This window comes from Callospermophilus lateralis, chromosome 12 (genome assembly GCF_048772815.1).
Source record: "Callospermophilus lateralis isolate mCalLat2 chromosome 12, mCalLat2.hap1, whole genome shotgun sequence".
NCBI classification, from domain to species: Eukaryota; Metazoa; Chordata; class Mammalia; order Rodentia; family Sciuridae; genus Callospermophilus; species Callospermophilus lateralis.
Window position 1 is genome coordinate 96,179,033 of NC_135316.1, and position 18,685 is coordinate 96,197,717.

Sequence of the window (18,685 nt, forward strand, 5' to 3'; positions counted from 1 at the left end):
TGAAAGAAAGAATACCTAATGCAATCAGGATCCCCGTAACATAAGTAACCAAGAAAGTAGAACGTCTAAAACTTTGCAGAGCTCTCTCTCCTGATGTTATGCATCCATAAGAGTTACTCAGAGCAGCACAAACCACAAGTGACAAATGCACTAAAACTATTTTTTAAAAGAGAGAAAAATGGAAATGGACTGACTAGCAAATGCAAGCTTGTATTCAGCCTATTTTTAGAGTTAGAAACCCATGCAGAAGATTTGCCTTAAGGAAGAAGTTATCCATTCTGTACCCTACTTAGCTCAATCAGCTAAATGCCTAATGTCTGCTTGTGACCCTCATGTGGCACAATGAATGATTCCTTCCTTCCCCGATTTCAGAACATGAGGGAACATGATGCAAATCATGTAGGTATGCATTGTGAGAAAGTGACCGAGTGACACAATCACATTGTTTCCTTCTAAACCATCACCTTAGGAGAATTACCTTAGAAAATGTAAAACTTTTATGTACCCACTGTCAAGATAAAGAATGTTTGTAGCAAATATCACTTTTAAAAGCATGATACATGAATTATGTTCCTTTTAAGGTGTATACTTAGACAAATATCCAACAGTATTGAAATAATATTTAACAAATAAGAACTGGAGTTTGTTAGCAAAAATCAAAATAATGATAAACATAACTAGTATGGAAAAAAAACCCCAAAGATACTAATTGCCACCAATCAAATTAGCAGACTTTTGAAATAAATAATACACATAGTGGTCTAATAGGGATAAATAAGCACAATGACATTTTTTTATCTATATGTCACATAAGGTTATTATAAAACAGCAAAAACTATTAATAAAATTTGGGTTTCAATAGGGTCATTTTAACTCTTCAATCTAATCTCCAGAAATAATCGTATCAATTAACAGAAATTTTAAATAAGTCATAATTTCTAATAGTAAAAATAATTTCTAATTACTATTAGAAATTGCATATAACCAAATGTAAAGACTTCTTAATAATTTTTCTCTTCCTCTGAATAAATATTTGTTTTTAGTTTAAAAAAATAATAACTTTTTTTCTCTCTGCCCCAAATTTTGCTATGTTGCTTCTAGATACCTACCTCTGGTCTCTTAATTAGTTTGAAACTCTCTGAAGGCATGTGCCATTCTTTTTCTGTGGTCTTCAAGTATTTTAGCTTGTCTTCCCAAATGGTATAAACTATGGTAAACCCCATGATTGAGAAGTGAGGTAACTATGTAAATCATATGCAAAAATTGTATGCAAATTGTATGAAAAATAATTGGTACACAGTGATTTCAACAATATTTTTAAATGCCTCTGCCTAAAAGGAAGTTCACTCGAGTATCCCCAATTATTGCATTTCCCTTCTGGGACAGTGGGTTTTGTTTATCTTTCTCCCTTTGAATATTCAAAACTTTCCACATTTCTTTCAATAGGACACACTTTTTCCATCATAAAAATGCAAATCATTGAAGTAATTGCTCTCTTTTTTCAAAAGGCCACTAAACCCACAACCTCTTTTAAGATAAAAATGGTTTTTGGTTTCCTTCCCAACATCTCTAAACAGCAGTTCTCAGTGCTCCACTATTTATATTCATTCTCTTGTTCCCTTGCAGCCAAGCCTGACGCTTGCTTGGTTTTTGCAGCCAGCAGAGAGGTGGGAGCAGATGGGATGACGAATCTAAATGGTTGGATGGAATGAGTTCTCCTGCCTTGCAAGGAGGTTCAGCCACACAGTACATCAGCTGAGCAATCTTCACGTAGCAAAATACTTGGCCTGAACTCCATTCTCCTTCTGGGGGCCGCTGAGTTCCCCCTTTCTCGTTCTTGAAGCCTATGGCAAGACATGTCTGCTGCTTCGATTTCATCTATTTTTTTTGTGTGTGAAAACTTTCAACCTGGCTCTGATCACCTCATTTCCATGGGAACCCCTTTTTTAGTAGGGGTCTTCATCAGGCATATACGTCATTTCCAATCTCTTACCCTCCTGTGTCTGTCTCTTTGGTTTTGAGCTCAGAGAAGAGCTAAAGCCCACCAACTTTCTATCATTGACATCCTCCCGAGGGCTCCTTCCCCAGGGCCTGGACGCTGCATGTGTGTGCACACCATCTCCCACAGTGCTGTTGGCTAGCTCTTATCTCCTTACCCCATCCCATGGTCCTCTCTTGCATCTTCTTGTTGCCATTTCCTTTGGGAGAGCCGTCTGGAAACCTGCAATCTGAAAGAGCACAGGCTTAGCCCAGGGTCACAGAGGTCCTAAGTGGGAGGAGTGAAAACGCACTCTGCTTTCTGACCCTCAGAGGTTCCTGACTGCCTGCTCTGTTTTTTCAGTGATTCTCCGTCACTGTTAGTATATGTATAATTTTTTGTTGATTTATTTTTAATTCCGTTCGTGCTTTCCCTGGGATGTGCTAATCTCTGAAAGACCTCCAAAGGTTTTTTTAAAAAGCCAATAAAAGTGATATGAACTCTAATTACATCCCATTCATTGAAAATAAATGGAAAGCTAATTTAACTGCTGTTCACAATCTCTTTGACAGGTTTCCTCTAAAAATGACTATTTCTGTAGTTAGATGAGAAAGCACAACAGGAGGAAAATTTTTGCTTTTGACTAAAACTCTCCCTGGAGAGTAATGTCACTTGGAAATTCTCTCTCTCTCTCTCTCTCTCTCTCTCTCTCTCTCTCTCTCTCTCTCTCTCTCTCTTCTGTCTTTTCTTTACTTTCTAACCAGGCTACTACTTTCAGGGTAAAATATCTGCAGAAAAATGGAAGGTGTGATCAGAAAATAAAATGATTTCATTCAACAGATATTTACAAGAACCTATCATGCTGTTACTGAGATTCAAAGAACACTAATGCCTGATCCCTAGGTGTTTACCTTCCCAACAGGGAAGACAGGCCTGAAAACTGTAGAGTGCTGTAGAGTATTTCAGGGGCCTTGCTGAGCAGGAGGTGGCAGAGGCACAGGAGGTGGGACATAAGGCTGCAGAAGGAAAATACCTGTATGGAGGCTGCAGGAGGAGGCTGGGTGCGAGGTGGGACATAAGACTGCAGGAGCTTCATTGCACAGGATCTGGAAGACAAGGGGGAGCCACAGAGGGCTCTCCACAGATGAGTCCCCTGACCAGCACTGCAAACTGTGCCTGGGTTCATCTAGTGCCAAAGAGTATGTGAATACAGGCTCCTCGAGACACATGTCCTTTGGTTTGAGGCCCACCACAGGTTGGATCATGCTCTTCTGAACTGATAAAGAGGTTGCTGAGTGGCGTCCATTTATATTTGATACCCTGCTTTGAATGCAGCAATTTGATCAACTGAATGTAGTCTTTGAAGCCACAATAAATGTATTTGGTGCTTAAGTAGATAATGAAAATAGTAGGAAAAATCAATGAATGAAACCACTATTTGGAGGCGTCCTCGTTATGTTAAAATGTAAGACGTGTGGAGTGAGCTGCATGCAGGGGAGTGACTGTTCACAAACGAGATAATGTGATAAACGGCCTTCTTCTCCCCTAGCAATCAACATTTATTTATCCTTAGCAATTTTGTTAATTTTCTACCAGGCATACATTTCTCCTTCGAAATAGAATAATCTACTGGAAATGAAGTTGATCAATGGGCAATTCTGAGTTGTTGTTTTTTTTTAAGATAAAAAGTCTACAAATTAGTAGGTACAACTCAGTAAGGTAAAAAAACACATCTTTGTTCTAATGTATGTAGCATCTGATTCCAAATAACAGGCTTTCAGCGTGTGTGTGTGTGTGTGTGTGTGTGTGTGTGTGTGTGTTAAGGTGTCTGTATGTGAGACAGTAAGGGAGCCCAGGAGGCTTTTCTGTATTAGAGCAATAGTTCTCAGTTTATCAAACTTCAGAATCACCAGTAGGGCTTATTAAGCCCAGCTTGCTAAACTCATCTCAGATTGTGCTTTGGCAGGTCTGAGCTGGGACCTGAGATGTGGCATTTCTGTCAGTTCCTGGGTGATATCAGTGAGGCTCATGTGGGAAGTGCATCGTGAGAACCACAATTTTAGAAAGTTCTCAAACTTTTCTTACACAAGGTAGCCACAGTGCTCCTGCTGTCATGCAGAGGAAGAGACCCAAAACCTGGATCATTTAATTCATCACTCACTGAGGGTCCCAATAAATATAATGTCGTGTTATTAGGTGTAGATTTTTTTTTAGTTTGCATGAAAAATTTTTTAAAAATGTAGATCCATGAAGGATTTAAATAGTATCCAACTTACTCTATTGTCTGCAGGAAAGACAGTGAAGCCCCAGAAGATAATTGACTTTATGAAGGTCACATAGATGCTTCCTGGGGACTCCAGGAACAAAATACATGTGTCTCTGAGCAACCAGACCACACCATCTTTGCACTGTGCTACCTGATTTTGCAACTCTAATTCCAGAGTCATTTAAAAATTAATTAGTTAGAATTTAGGGTACCTGATAAAAGTAAGACAATAGTTAGAGTGCATCTGCCACATTTTTAACTCTGTGGGGAAGGAAAACTACCTATCTCTAGCTACCATTTATTTAGTACCTACTAAGTGCCTGCTGGGCCTTACACACATTGGTGCCATTTAATCTCTAATTAGCTCAGCATTTGGTAATATCAGCCTCATTTTTCTGATGTGGAAACAGGCTCAGAGAGGTTGCCTGGCTTACTCCAAATCATACAGCTAGGAAGAAGCATCCTGAGGACAGTACAGATTGGAAACGATTGAGCCAAGCAATGGAGACCCAGAAGTCAGCCACCTGTGTCCCCAAAGAGAGCTGAGAAAGGGATATGCACATGCTGGATAAGGCAGCAGGCTCCACCCTGATACAGGGACACAAGAGAGGAATTTGGCCACAGGAATTGGGTTGCAAAGTCTGACCACAGAAAGACCAGCTTAGTGATTAGGTACACTGACTGTGGCCCCAGAGCTGGCCTGTTTTCCTGGAGAAGATTGGAGTCAGGAGGAAGGTGTCAGGCGGTTCCAGGTGTTGGCACTACAGGATGGCTACAGGCATCTATCTGGGCTTTGTCCCTGAGTTTTTCTAGGTATATTTTGCACTTTGGTACCTGTATAAAAAGAACATTTTATGTTCTGTTCTAAAACTGAAGATGATTATGTATTTCCTGAGAAGAAGTTGAGCAAAAAATGTGATATGGTTATTCCAAAGCACTTTGGATAGGAAATAAGCTTTGCTTATACCTACCTTATTATTCTGCCCATTATAAGTTTTAATCAGTAATAAGGATTGCCAGAATTTTCTCAAATAAAAATCATGAAAGTGAAATATAAGAACCCATGCTTTTCATTTATGTTCTTTGGTTTTATTTTTTGATGTTTTGGAGTTCCCCGTTGCTCTTTGGTTATCTTAAGGTGCATTTGTTACAATGATTTACACTTAAATGTGGCTCTTTCTGAATAGGAACCACTCTTTGAAATCTAAAACTTTTGTCTACAGTGTCTGTATACTCTTGTCACCCATTCAGTATTTACCAATTTAGAGTAAACCCTCATCTTATGTTCAACAATGAGAGAATGGAAGCTGAAGAGCTTATTTAAAAAGGTTTTATAATAGGGATTTTAAAAAATATGTGTGTTCACAAACCTTCCCAGAAGAAAACTGGAAAGAGGAAAAGTATATTCTAGCTCGCAAATATAAGCTTAGAAATACATTGTACACTCAGTAAGCTTTTAATCTGAGGTCATTTTATTAAGACAGGAGTCTATCAATCAGAGGTCAGTGTGATTTTTCTTGCACAAACAAAAACAATGACTATAATTTCTATCTGCCTTGGAGTCTCTCTCTCCCTCTCTCTCATTTTTCTTTTTCAGTTTAATTTTGGTTTTGACACATAATGGTGAACAAAGTGAGATGAGAACTTGAAGATATTTGTACAATAAGAGCACAGAATCCTTCCAAGCTTTATCCTCCAGGCTTTCCCCACCCTCTGCCAATTTTGTGTCATTATTTTAACCTTACCAATATTTTTTAGCAACTCTATATGACTGTCTTTCTAAAGTATTTAATCTTCTGTCTTTCTAAACTGATATTTGGGATCAATCCACATTACAAATAACAAAACCAAGTTCAGAGTCAAATGCAATGGATTCTTTGCTATCATGAGACTCAACACTCGGTTGTTGATGTCAACGGGGCATTAAAGACTAGCCTCTAGTGGTCAAAGTGATATGGACATTCTCACAATTACTTTCAAGAAAAAAACAGAATTGGTTAGTCTGATAAGTTGATATATTTATTAGTGCAGAGCTGTTTTATGAAGTTCTATCTTTGGTAAAACATAATTTAGTAGAAAAAAATATGTTTTCCTCTTTAAGTGATCTTTGGAAAAGCCAACCTACTATTAGAATTATACCAGAATCAAGATACTACCTCTACCTACACCTAAATAGGGGGCCAGAATCTTGCTAGAAAACGGACAGATGGCTACCTTCAGAATACTGGGCTTATTCGTGTAAAAAATAAGAATTGGATCTTCACAAGAAACCACCCTCCTCCCCTTTCCTATGTGACTCAGTCTTATTCTGAATAGGCAGATTGTTTGAGGGAAAATTCCAGCTTCTCAGTATTTGCATTGGATCTTGGCAGGCGCCTTTATAAGCCTGGTCTTGGAATAGCAGCTTAGGAGGATCCAGGAATCTAACTCCATTTATTTCAGAATAGAATAGAGAAGAGGCAAAGTCAGGAAGAAAGTTTCTAGTCTCTCTGCTTCAAGCAATGTAAGTACCCTCCTTGGAAAGGCAACTTGAGGCAGGATGAACACTTATAAGAAACTGAAACAGGTGTGTTTGAGGCATGAATCATTCTCAGTACTAGAATTCTAAATTTGGAATTCTGCTTCCAAGTTCAATGGGCCTCGCTCCTTATAAATCAAGTTGATCAAAGGTGAAATTATAGATTCAAATTTGTGGTAGAGCTAAGAAAATGAAAACGAAGTGATAATCAGTCAGAAGGGAGGGGGGCCACATAACTATTTTTTTCAGCATGAAGTATGTATGAATCATCCTGGTACCTCAACTAAGAAGATGCTCCTTTAAAATCATGTCACTCATTTATAGAAGTTTTGCTTTAAAAGTAGAGCACCTTATCCACCACCCTCAATTTTTTAGGTTAATTCAAAACTAAGATTTGTCCTTAATAGGAATTTATGTCTTCAACAAATACTTATTGAACACCCACGACTGATCAAGCATTATCCTGGGTGCTAGTTACAATAGTGAACACAGCAGACAAAGCCTTTATCATGGAACTTTGGGTCCACAGGGAGAGAAAAAGCAAAAGTAACAAAACTTTATAGAAATACATAGACCTCTTATGTATAGTTTGTATATTCAGCTATAATAAACATTATGAGATATATACATAAAACTATATTCATATTTGTGTGTGTGTGTGTATATATATATATATACACACACATAGTTTTTAGAGAAAAACATGGTCAACTTATTTGTGCCTTACCTTGTAATACAGAATAAGAATCCCATCCATGAGGAATTCCTGGGCCCAGCCTTGACCAGGGTCTATGCCATTTTATGGGGCCCATTACCTCTGCTGTGGATTGCTAGATCCACCCTGGAGAGGAGGCCCCAGACTGTGTGAGTGGAGAAGGGAGGTACCAGCTAACAGGGTGAGAAATAAATGCAAATTAATTCTCCACCCTCCAGGCAGCCACTGCTCCCACTTTCTTGTCCTCCTTCATCCCCCTGCTAGTTCTCAGAGAAAAGGACAAATATTACAAATGATGTTCACTTCATGTCACCGTGACCTAGAAAGGAGAATGTGCAGTAAGGCGTGGCAGTTCACTAATGATGCTGAGCCCGAAAGCCAGGCAGTGACAAAGAGGACAGCAGTGTAATTGAGAGCCACTTTGAAAACTCCAGCACTTTCCTCTCCTGCACCTCTTCCCGGGAGCCTGGGTCCCTGGGGTTGCCTGAAGCGTGACCAAAGGCATGGGCCCTTTCCACATGGCCACCGCCTTCATATCAGGGAATAGAGGGTTTCATCACAACAAAAGGCTGTCTCCGTGGAATCGATTAGCCCGGCATGCCTCAGAGAGTTCTATGGGTGTCAGTGGTCACTTCTTGGGACCAAAGTTTTGATTAAAAACAAAGCCAAACCGTTTCAGTTACAAAGAAGTCAACCTGCAGTCTCCAAGGTTTCTCCTCAGGTGAGCAGGGAGAAGGGAACACTGTTGGAGGCACTGTCCCACCCAAATGCATTTGTGAAGTTCAGGAGCATCTGTCTGTCCCTCATCCTGCGACTCCTCTGAGGATTAGCCACTCACTTCTGTCCCCTTCCTGAGGGGATGCTGCATATGGGGAAGGACTTGTGCCTCTCACCATTCCAGGGCTAGGGACAGACACAGGGTCAAAATCCTTTGCCACTCTGGTCTTCATTTTGGACCAATTCTGTGCTCCACAGCACCCCCAGCAGTGAAGCCCAAACTGGTCCCCACCTGAGACCTCAACCCTGCTAAGCAGTTTATCTGTGCTCAGCTCCTGCTGAACAGGGTCTCCGGAACCCATCCTAGGACAGGCACTCTGTGCATTACCATCTATTGTCCCATCAGGATCTCTGCTAAGCACTCTACCTGCGTGGCAGAGCCCCTTTATTGAAGGACATGAGACTCAGAGTTTTTCTCAAAGTCTTCCAAATCTCATCACTGGTAAATAGGGTCTGTCTGACCTTAAATGTATACTTGTGTGTTCTCTCTCTCTCTCTCTCTCTCTCTCTCTCTCTCTCTCTCTCTCTCTCTCCATATAGTTGCTTTATTCTCTTCCACTGGAAAACACCCAGTTTGCCAATGTATAATAAGCACCCCAAAGGTCCCTCCTCCACCCTTGCTATAAGAAAGGTCCTAACGTTTTTTTGGCACGTTTCACCTCACAAGCCAGAAGCTCAGTCCTGTGGCTTCATTAAGAGACTTTATCCCTAAAAACCTGGAAGAATCCAAGACACTTTGCTTAGGGCAGTAAGCCAGGCGGCGATGTTTGCTTCACCATTCCTTTCTGCTGCGTGTAGGTGGTTTAATTGTGCTGAGCAGAATCTCTTTCTCTCTTGTGCACGAAATCAGCTGGGAGTATGGAGAAGGAAGAGGAGGAGACGCTCAAACCGAGCAGAGGCTTCCTCGGCTGTTGGCTGAGGCATTACCACCTACACCATTCCTGTGTGGTTCCACCTGCCCCTCAAGCCTCACAGCTCATAGTGGGAGGTGAGGGCTCCCCTCCCTTACCTTCTTACCTTCCCTTACCTTCTTACCTTCCCTGCCACCGCTTATCATTTTACTGAATGTCATGAAGACCGTGAGTGGCTGGAATTTGGGGGTAAGGAGATACAAAATAGTAGTTTGTTTTAGTCAGCTTTTTCACTGCTTTGACGAAAAAACCCAATAAGAACAATTTTAGAGGAGAAAAAGTTTATTTGGGGCTCATGGTTAAAGATCTTAGTTCATACAAGGCTGACTCCATGCCTTGGGGTTTGAAGTGAGGCAGAACATGATGGGGGTGCCGCAGAGGAAAGCAGCTCAGGTCATGATGATCAGGAAGCAGAGAGAGAGAGCTCTGCTCAACCAGGACAAAATATAAGCCCATGCCCCCAGGGACCCACTTGTCTATACTTACCACTCAGTAAATCTCTATCAGGGGATTAATGCACTGATTAGGTCAAGGCTCCCATAACCCAATTATTTCACCTCTAAACCTTCTTGGATTATCTCACCCATGAACTTTTGGGGGACATCTCACATCTAAACTATAACATAGATCTTGGATATGAGTAAGGTAGCAAGAGATAATAAGAGTGTTAACACATACCGCTCTAACAATGTCAAGAAAAGAGTAAATTTTCCAGATAAATAAAAAAATGTCAAAAGTATCCAAACTTACAAAAGTACATATCATTGTATGGTCATCTTTCTATGATCTAATATGCCTTCCCATTAATTATATGCAAAAGGGAATTTTACTTTTTCCTAGGGAGACAATGTCAACATTATGATGATCACATATGAGTTGTCTTTTGAAACGACAGTGGCCTCCTCTGGGCTGCTGAGGCTCGTGATCTAATGCACACCAGCCCAGTGCATCTCAGTTGACATGGAGGGAACACCCTCTTGCTCTCTCTGTTCACTGCCTGGTCATTTGGTTATTATGTGGTAGGATTTTCCTACTTTAATATTGCCACAACCAACAGGATAAACAGGCTGGCTGGGTTTTTTTTAGTTCTGCCCACAGTGGGAAGCCACAACTCAGTCTTGACTTGCAGAACTGTCCCTATGCTAGGTGGTTGACCATCGCTGTGCCAGCCTTACTTTAAACCATTACTTAGGCACACGATTCCATTTAACATTGATTCTCCCACCAGTCTCAACCCCTCCTAGAGCCCTTCAAAGATCCCCTAAAGGGACTGAAGTCTTGAGAATGCCAATGTCATTAAAAATGCCAATGTCCTTAAAACAGCCTGTTTGTTGACATGGACAAACAGGCTAAGGAATTGCTGCAGATAAGGAGAGACTGAGAAGCCAGGGCAATGACATATAATATAAGATCCTAGACGGGGCCCTCTATGAAAGAAAATGCCCAAAAGATATGACTGGGTTAATTGCAAAGTTAGAATGCAGTCAGTAGGATAAGAGTATTGCATCTATGTCAAACTTCCTAAGATTAATGACTACACTCTGGGTATGTAAGGGGCACCTTATTCCTAGAAAATATACACTTAGGTGATGAAGAACTAAAGGCCACAATGTGTGAAACTTATTCTCAAATATTATATTACATATATTAGCGTTTAGATTTTAACATATGGATATTCTTTTATGTATGTTTTCAAAAGTTGTCTTCAAATAGTGTAAAAGGAATATATTGATATAAAAGTATTAATGTATATGCAGCCTCTCTCTCACACACAGAAAACTGCTAAAACAAATGAGGCAAAATGTTAAAGAGTAGGTGATTCTGGATAAAGGGTGTACACGGTTCTTTGTATCATTCTTGCAACTTTTCTGTTAGTTTTTAATTATTCCCCAAAGACACAAACAGGAAAGCTTCCCTTAAGATGCAACTGTAAAGTAACAAGATCTGATTTTATGAATTTTATGAATTTTTTCTGATTTTAAGAAGCCATCTCGTTATTTGAATATGTACAGATAATGAGATGGCTTCTTATGTATTGCATTCATATTGATAGACATGAGCATTCTATAAGAAATGAGTTGATACCAGAAATGGAAAACCTAGGTTAGGATTGCTCATTCTGAGGCTAAATATGAACTTCCTTGTTATTTCATGAGCACATTCTGACATTTTCAGGGAGTTTGGACAACATGGGTTTGCTAAATGGGGCTCAGGGATTACTGGCTTTACATGACCTGGGTTGGGTTTCAATTGGAGGCACTGGCAAAGTGTGGAATAAGTGGGAGCCAAGAAGATCTTCAGAGATCTGAGATGGCAGACTCATACTGCAGGGCCTCAGTAGAGTGAGCAATGCTTTTTAAAATGGCCTCTTTTTCCTATGTGTCATCATTTGGATAGAACTTAGATTAAAGCAGGCAACAAGAAACACCTTAAATTGAGGGGGCGGGAGCAGAAGCCAAGTTAAAGGAAGCAAAGAAATGGAAACTTATTTTTCCATTTATATAAATTCAGTCCTCCAGCGCCAGCCTTTCCTGTCTCTATTAATGACCAGGGCTGTGGAGCTCCCTGCAGGGAGCTCCTTCTCAGAGTTGGAGATGTTGAATTAAGTCTCCAAGGAGGACTGGTGAAGGTAACAAATAGAGTGACCGTGGAAGGCATTTGGTTGGGAACCAAACCCAGATAATAGAGAAAGCATGCCCATATGAACTCAATTTCTTCATATACAGAATAGAACCTTGTATGCTGGATCCATATGAAAAATATCCTCTCCTAACTTGATTGGGAAGACATCTAATTAGCACCAAAATGACATCTATCCTTCTATTCTATTTATCCATCACAATTCACAAGTTTACACTTTTTTATAAAAAAGTCTTTGTAGGAAAATGCCTCATGGATCGTTGACTCATTTATTTTACATAGCATTTATTTATCCCAGCATGCTACAGGATTTTATATAGAGGTTGCTTAAATTCACTGCTGAAATGCAGCCATCTCTGGAGGAAACAAAAATGTGTTAACAGATAAATGGCCCCCACTACGTGCTAGTTAATCTTTGGGGCAAATAACAGAACAATCTGTAAAGTATGGAAGGATTATTTTGAGGAGTGGAACTTCCCTCTCCTGGCTGGCATTTTGCCACACGGTGAGGATAATGCCTCTGGTCTTCCTGAAAGTGCCGTGGGATCCATAATAGGCCCAAGCGTCTGGCTCCTCGTTTTTATTTGTCATCGGAAAGATGTAATGCCAAGAGTACAGCTGGGGTCTGGGTTTAGTGCTAGCTCCAGGGAAAGGGTACCACATAGTCAATCACTTCCCACATGAGCCAGATTTCCCCATAAAGATTAGTCAATGTGCCAGTAAAATATGGGCCTGTGTTTCCCAGGCTATGGGGAGCTCAAGACAAGCAGGCTAAATGCCTGTGATGTTGAGATACGTGTGGGTGCGGTGCTGTGTGTACGTCCATTGCACAAGAAGAGCCTGCCTTAATCGTCATGGGGTCCCATGGGATGGTTAGCCACACAGGGAACTGGACTGGCCACTTCAGCTGTGCCCACTGTGGGGGACTCAATTTTCATTATCAGGGATCAAAGTTGAATATGAGTCCAAATTTTGGGGGTCCAGGTCCATAGGAGAGACATTTGAGGAAGTAAGCTTCAGTATAGGACAGCACATTGCTGAGCACCATGTTTCCAAACACGTGCCAGGTTAGTATGTTGACCAAGGGCACTTGTGGAATCCAGAAATGAAACCCTAATTCTTGGGATTATGATGGCTTGATCATCAGATCAATGAGAAAACATTCTGAGGAATATATTTGACCTTGTGAGAGTCTTCCTGTTGGGGGGGTGCATATTTTTCCACTTACCTATTTTATTCAACTCGAAAACCATCATGAGTTCGTCTATTCTTTGTCACAATTAGAAAAGAAACCATAATTCGAAGGGTTTGTTAGCAGCTCTGCCACTGTTTCCTAATAGTTTGTGTAGTTTCTAATGACCCAAGTGCCACACAGGAGGCCTTTGTAATGGAGCTGTGTCACCGCAGGAGCTGTGCAAAGTGAGTGTTACTTAATCACAGTCACCAAAGATGAAAAATGTAGTATTTCTTAAGGAAGCGGGTGAGGCTGTAATTTTAAAATGCCACTAATGTAATGTGGAGCAGGAGGAGGCTTCCATTTCTGGCCTCTCTTTTATCCCCTGGTTTGAATGCTTTTGGCAAAAATAAAAATTTCTAAATGGCATTTGTAATAACAGGACTTGAAGCAAAGGGAAACTTCTTGTGTGTGCTGGAGAATATGAAAGCAAAACCTGGTAAGCATGTGGCATGTCAGAAAGGGTCACAGTGTTTGTTGGATTGTAGAAGCATCCGTGTGCAAAAATCATCATTACCTACTGCACTGGCCCAAATATTAAGAATAAAATTATTTGCAATTGCTTACTCCAAGTCGTTGCTTAAAAAAAAAAAAAATGGTGTGACTATAATAGTTTCTGTCACACAATAAAGTCTTCAAATTCAGGCCCTTGATCTCTATAATGGTTTTCAGTTGCTGACTCAAGCTTTTGTCCACACTTGGACACTCCTAGCTGCTCTTTATAGTTAGGTTGATCTATTGGCCAAGTTCTGGATGTGAGCTTTAACGGGCACTCGATTCTCTGGTGCATCACTTATGTTTTATGCTGGGGTTCCGAATCGGCAATAGGCACAGTAATTGTGCTGCTTGTGGTCTGGTGGGAAAAGGACATTGGGGATGGATGGCACATGTGAGTACTTGGTCATATGGGAAATACAGAGTAAACAGACACATATAAGGACCAGGTGCTCACTTAAGTTTAGGATTAGGGAGTGTTAGATACAATTGCAAGTGTAGGTAACATAGATTTAAATATATATGCATGCATATGTACATGTATATGTATGTGTATATATGCATAAACACATGCACATATTTATTCAGGTTGCCAGATTTAGGAAATAAAAGTATAGGATATTCTATTAAATTTGAATTTCAGATAAATCAGCAATTTTTTAGGATAGGTAGAGGCCATGCAATATCCAGAACATAATTATACCAAAATAGTGTTGTTTGTTGGAAATTTAAATTTAATAGAGCATCTTGTACTTTTCCCTGGCAACCCTAATGTGTGTGTGTGTGTGTGTGTGTGTGTGTGTGTGTGTGTGTATAGCTGGGTTATGTATGTGTGTTGTGTCTGAATGTATATGCATTTGTATATAAGTTTGTGTGTGTGTGTGTGTGTGTGTATAAAACACACACACACATACACTAATAAGGGCAAATCTCGAGAGAAAAGTTAAAAAGTAGAAAGTATATCGACACAAGACCTGTGGACGCGACCCCTAGAGCCTATTCTTTCCTTTTTTGACAGTTTTCTCATGTATGTTTCTTTTGAACAGGGAGTGGTGAATACTGCTGTCCCCATATCCTATGAAGGGCATTTGCAATCCTTAGAGTTAAAACCTCCCAGGTCTCCTCAGTTTCCTTTTATGAAGAAAGTCCATTCTTAGGTAGAGTGTGAATAAGCTCTATCTCTTTGATCAACCCCTTTAAGAAGCCACTATGTGTTTAGACATTTCCTTAAGATTCCAATGACATCGTTTTGATCATAGGAATAATTCAGTTCCACCTTTGAGGATCACAGGTGCTTACAGTTCTGAGACATATGGAAGTATGTGTGTGATTCCATAATGAAACTGCTTTTTCAGATCACATTCCATATCTGAACAAACAACTTTCCCTTCTTAAGAGTCAGCCTATACATGTATGTTAATGTTATTGTTCTTGTTGACCTGGAGTTAGCACCTTAATCTACAAATCCTCCACTTCCTCATCTCCAAAACACACTTGCTGATATAAGGCTCATAGAAATGTTTTGAGGATGAAGTGAGACAATGTCAGTAAAGAACTGAGTAGATGCAGTAGAGCTCAGAGACCTGTAGGAGTGAAAACTTGGCCCCTGCCACATAGCTTCCATTGTCATTGGAACCATCTGCCATCTCAGAAGTCATTGCAGAATTTCTCATAGTGCTGAGAAACATGGCAAAGAGTTCAAACCAAGGGAACTCACTAATGACCTGGATTTTGTGGGAAACTATCGTTCAGCTTTGAAAAAGCAAGGGGAGCCCACAGCAGCCATAGTTCAATGAAAACCTCACAGGAGTATGTGTGAGCTTTCCTAAGATATGATCCAAAACCCAAATCTACTTCATGCTCAGAATGTTTGCTCAGTGTGCTGGGAGTCTCTTGAGACTATGAGAACAAATTTCTCTTTGATGCTGACATATTAAAATAGATCTCCCCCAATACTCTTTGTAGTCAAAAGATGGATAGCCTTTGAGACACTCTGTCACTAGTGAAATAGATTTTGTCATTATCAGAGATAAAGAGCCAGGCCATATTCCATATCACAATTAGTTAGACTAACCTTTTGAATTTTTTTTTTTAAATTAGGGTTTAGAGTATAAGACTATAAGAGAGAGGATTCATTTTTTCTGACTAAGCCCAGATTTTTTAAATAAATTTTATTTTGACTGCAGACAAATGTGCTATACAATTAGTTTTTAAAGCCAGCTGCATTTTGCAAATAACCAAGTCAAGTGTGTGCTATATAAAAATGTTATATTGTACCTTTACTTCTTGTCAACTGTCATTAATCTGTAACTTCTGAGTAAGAAACCGAATTTTTAAAGGATCTTCTATTGAAGTGTATCCAAAAGCAACAACAGAAAATGTCATTTTGAGACGCTGGGTGGTTTTAGACACTCGACACTGACCTTTTACCTTCAAGGCTGTGTCTTGCCTTGTATCCGCTTCTCCCCAGGACCATAGTAAACCTGTCAAGTCAGATTGCTGTTGGAGTTGGACCTAAGTGGAACAAGCTGAAGAATTTTACTCAAGTGATTAGTGGACTTCAAACTGCTTGTCAAAACCCCTTCTCTTTATAGCAGTTGGCTTAACCCTACCAGGTGTTTCTTAAATATGCCTTTATTTGGTTCATTTCCTATGTGGGCCTTTAACTACCACACAGCTATATCTGAAGGAAGAGGAACTTCAGTTTCATGTTTGGAACATTAACCTAAGTTAAATGAAAAGTGCTATTTAAAAAGAGAGAAATTGTTATTGACTGTCCTATGCTCATGTGCTTGTGGCTTTAGTCACATGCATGATGATGTGTTGGATAAATGATAGAATTTCCATAACTCTGATGGGATCAAAATAATTATGAGCTTATACTATTCTAGAACTAATGATGTAGAGATTTGGGGGTTTAAACATTTTTATATCACTCCCTTTGGGTCTCAAAAGTATGCAGTCTAGAGAGAGAAAAGAAATTGCACATGATATTACTGGGACTGTAGGGAGGATGGAATGGGAAGGAGTACCCGCTGATAGCCCATCACTTCTGGGGATTTTATACCTTCCAGACCTCAGTCAAAACCACCAGATTTTGACTTTCTTCTCTTTCCTGCTAAATTCCATCAAGTTCCCAACTTAGGATGATTTGGTAACAATATTAGGTTCCTCAGGTTGCCATAATAAAATATCCCAGATTAGGTGGTAAAACAACAGAAATTTATTTGCTTAAAAGTCAGAAGCCCAAGATCAGGATGGGTTCAGTTTTTTAAAGAGGATTCTCCTCCTGACCCTCAGAATAGCTGGCTTCTTATTGTGTCAGAGAGAACACAAAATCTCTGGTGTCTCTTTTTATATGGGCACCAGACCTATTGGGTTAGGGTCCCACCCTTAAAACCCCATTTAACCTTCATTACCTCCCTCAAGGATCCATCTCCAAATACTCACATTTAGAGGTCAGAGCTTCAACATATGAATCTTTACGTCCATGATTCAATCCATAACCATGACTAAGAATAAAACAGGGCATCTGTTTTTGGAAAATTTCTGTTATGTGTCCTTTTCTCACCCTGATAAATACAGTTAGCATCAAAATATTGAGTAGAATATTTTACCAAGAAATATAAAAATCTAGTAATATTATAAGAAAGGCTCTATTCCCCAAAGAACAAGTATTTATAGCTGATGTGAGGCATTTTAAATGTGGACTTGTTTTTACAGTGTGGCTTTTGATGTAGATGACAGAGAAAATAATGTTTTGAGTTTAATTGTACCCTATAAAACATTAATCATTGTTCTATGGCACAGGATGTAGCACTGGTCAAATTCTATTTCCCAGAATATAATAAATATAAATAGCTGTTTCATCTGTTAAGTACTGTTTGTTTTTCCTAGCATCATGGTTTAAAAGGAATCCCATCTTAGATATAACAGCTCAGATTCACACTCTCTAATGGTTGTCACTGGTCATATAGAAGGAAAGGGTGATAGATTGAAAGGGGAGGAGTCGAAGATTCAAGTCTTGCTACTGGGCTAAGAAGAAGGTGAAAGATCCCATGCAGCCTGACTCTTATTTTTCTTTTTTATTGGGCTTAAGGATCTTTAAGGGTCATTACAGGAATAGCATTCTTTCAATCTAGGATATAGAATAGGAAGATGATTTGGTAACATTAGGGAATAGATACCACTTGGGGAAAAAAAGTAAGGGAAATAAGCTGAAATTCAAGTGATCTGAAAGAGAAACAGTCTTCAGATTATAGGATTAGGATCAAACTTTCCACATAAAATCTTATAAGCTAGATTTTGGAAGATAGTGTGTACAAAGCAGAACCCAAGGCTTGAGTCCATCCTGATAGAGGAAATGAACTTGGTGACCCGACGTGGCCTTTTTTCCATCTCTAACTGCAACGTGTGCGTAATTGGCAGATGTCTTCGGGGAAGCGTGCCATGGAGCCGCCCTCCGAACAGCAGCACCACAGCACACGTTTCTTAAGAGGTTTTGCTGTCTCCACTGTGTCAAGTCGCACAGATGAAGTGTAAGGCCATGGTGATACTGTGATTGTTTGTTCAACCCCCTGCTGGAGCTGGGATTCACACCCCTGAAGCTGTGGTACTTGAGTGAATTCAGATGAAATCTTTGTTCTCACTCTGTCCTTTGGTACAGCTGCCTTAAGAAACACCCGCCAACAGATGGAGGACTTTTCTCCAGAAAATGGTCCACAGGAAATTTCTTTCCTACTTCAGATGGGGCAGTAGACCCCACCTGAGAAGTTGAGGGCAGTGACATGCCAGGCTGGCACAATAATCTCATTGTGATATGCTTGCCACATGAGGCATTTGGGGACAAGTGCCACGGCAACACCCATCATCCTCTGTCAGTGAGAAGCTTCACCAGGCCTAATATGTTAGCTGAAATCCATCGGGGTCCAGGGGTCTGCAGTCATCATTATTGGATCAGCGCAGCGTGGAATTGAATGGCAGGTTGATAAGAGGAAGCTGAGGGTCAGATCCTCCCTCCCGACATAGTCACACAATCGCTGTGAGCTTTGGTTTCCTCATCTGTAAATTTGGAACAGTATGACCCCACACAGAATGATAGTGACATTTCATGGAGGCAAGGTGGCAAGGTGCCTTGTGTGAATCCTGCTA

General features: G+C 40.1%; 1 protein-coding gene across 2 annotated transcripts in view; it reads left to right on the forward strand.

The window, feature by feature from the left end:
- Positions 1 to 18,685, forward strand: part of Gpc6 (glypican 6) — a 1,045,404-nt gene that overhangs the window by 842,902 nt on the left and 183,817 nt on the right. The window lies entirely within an intron of this gene.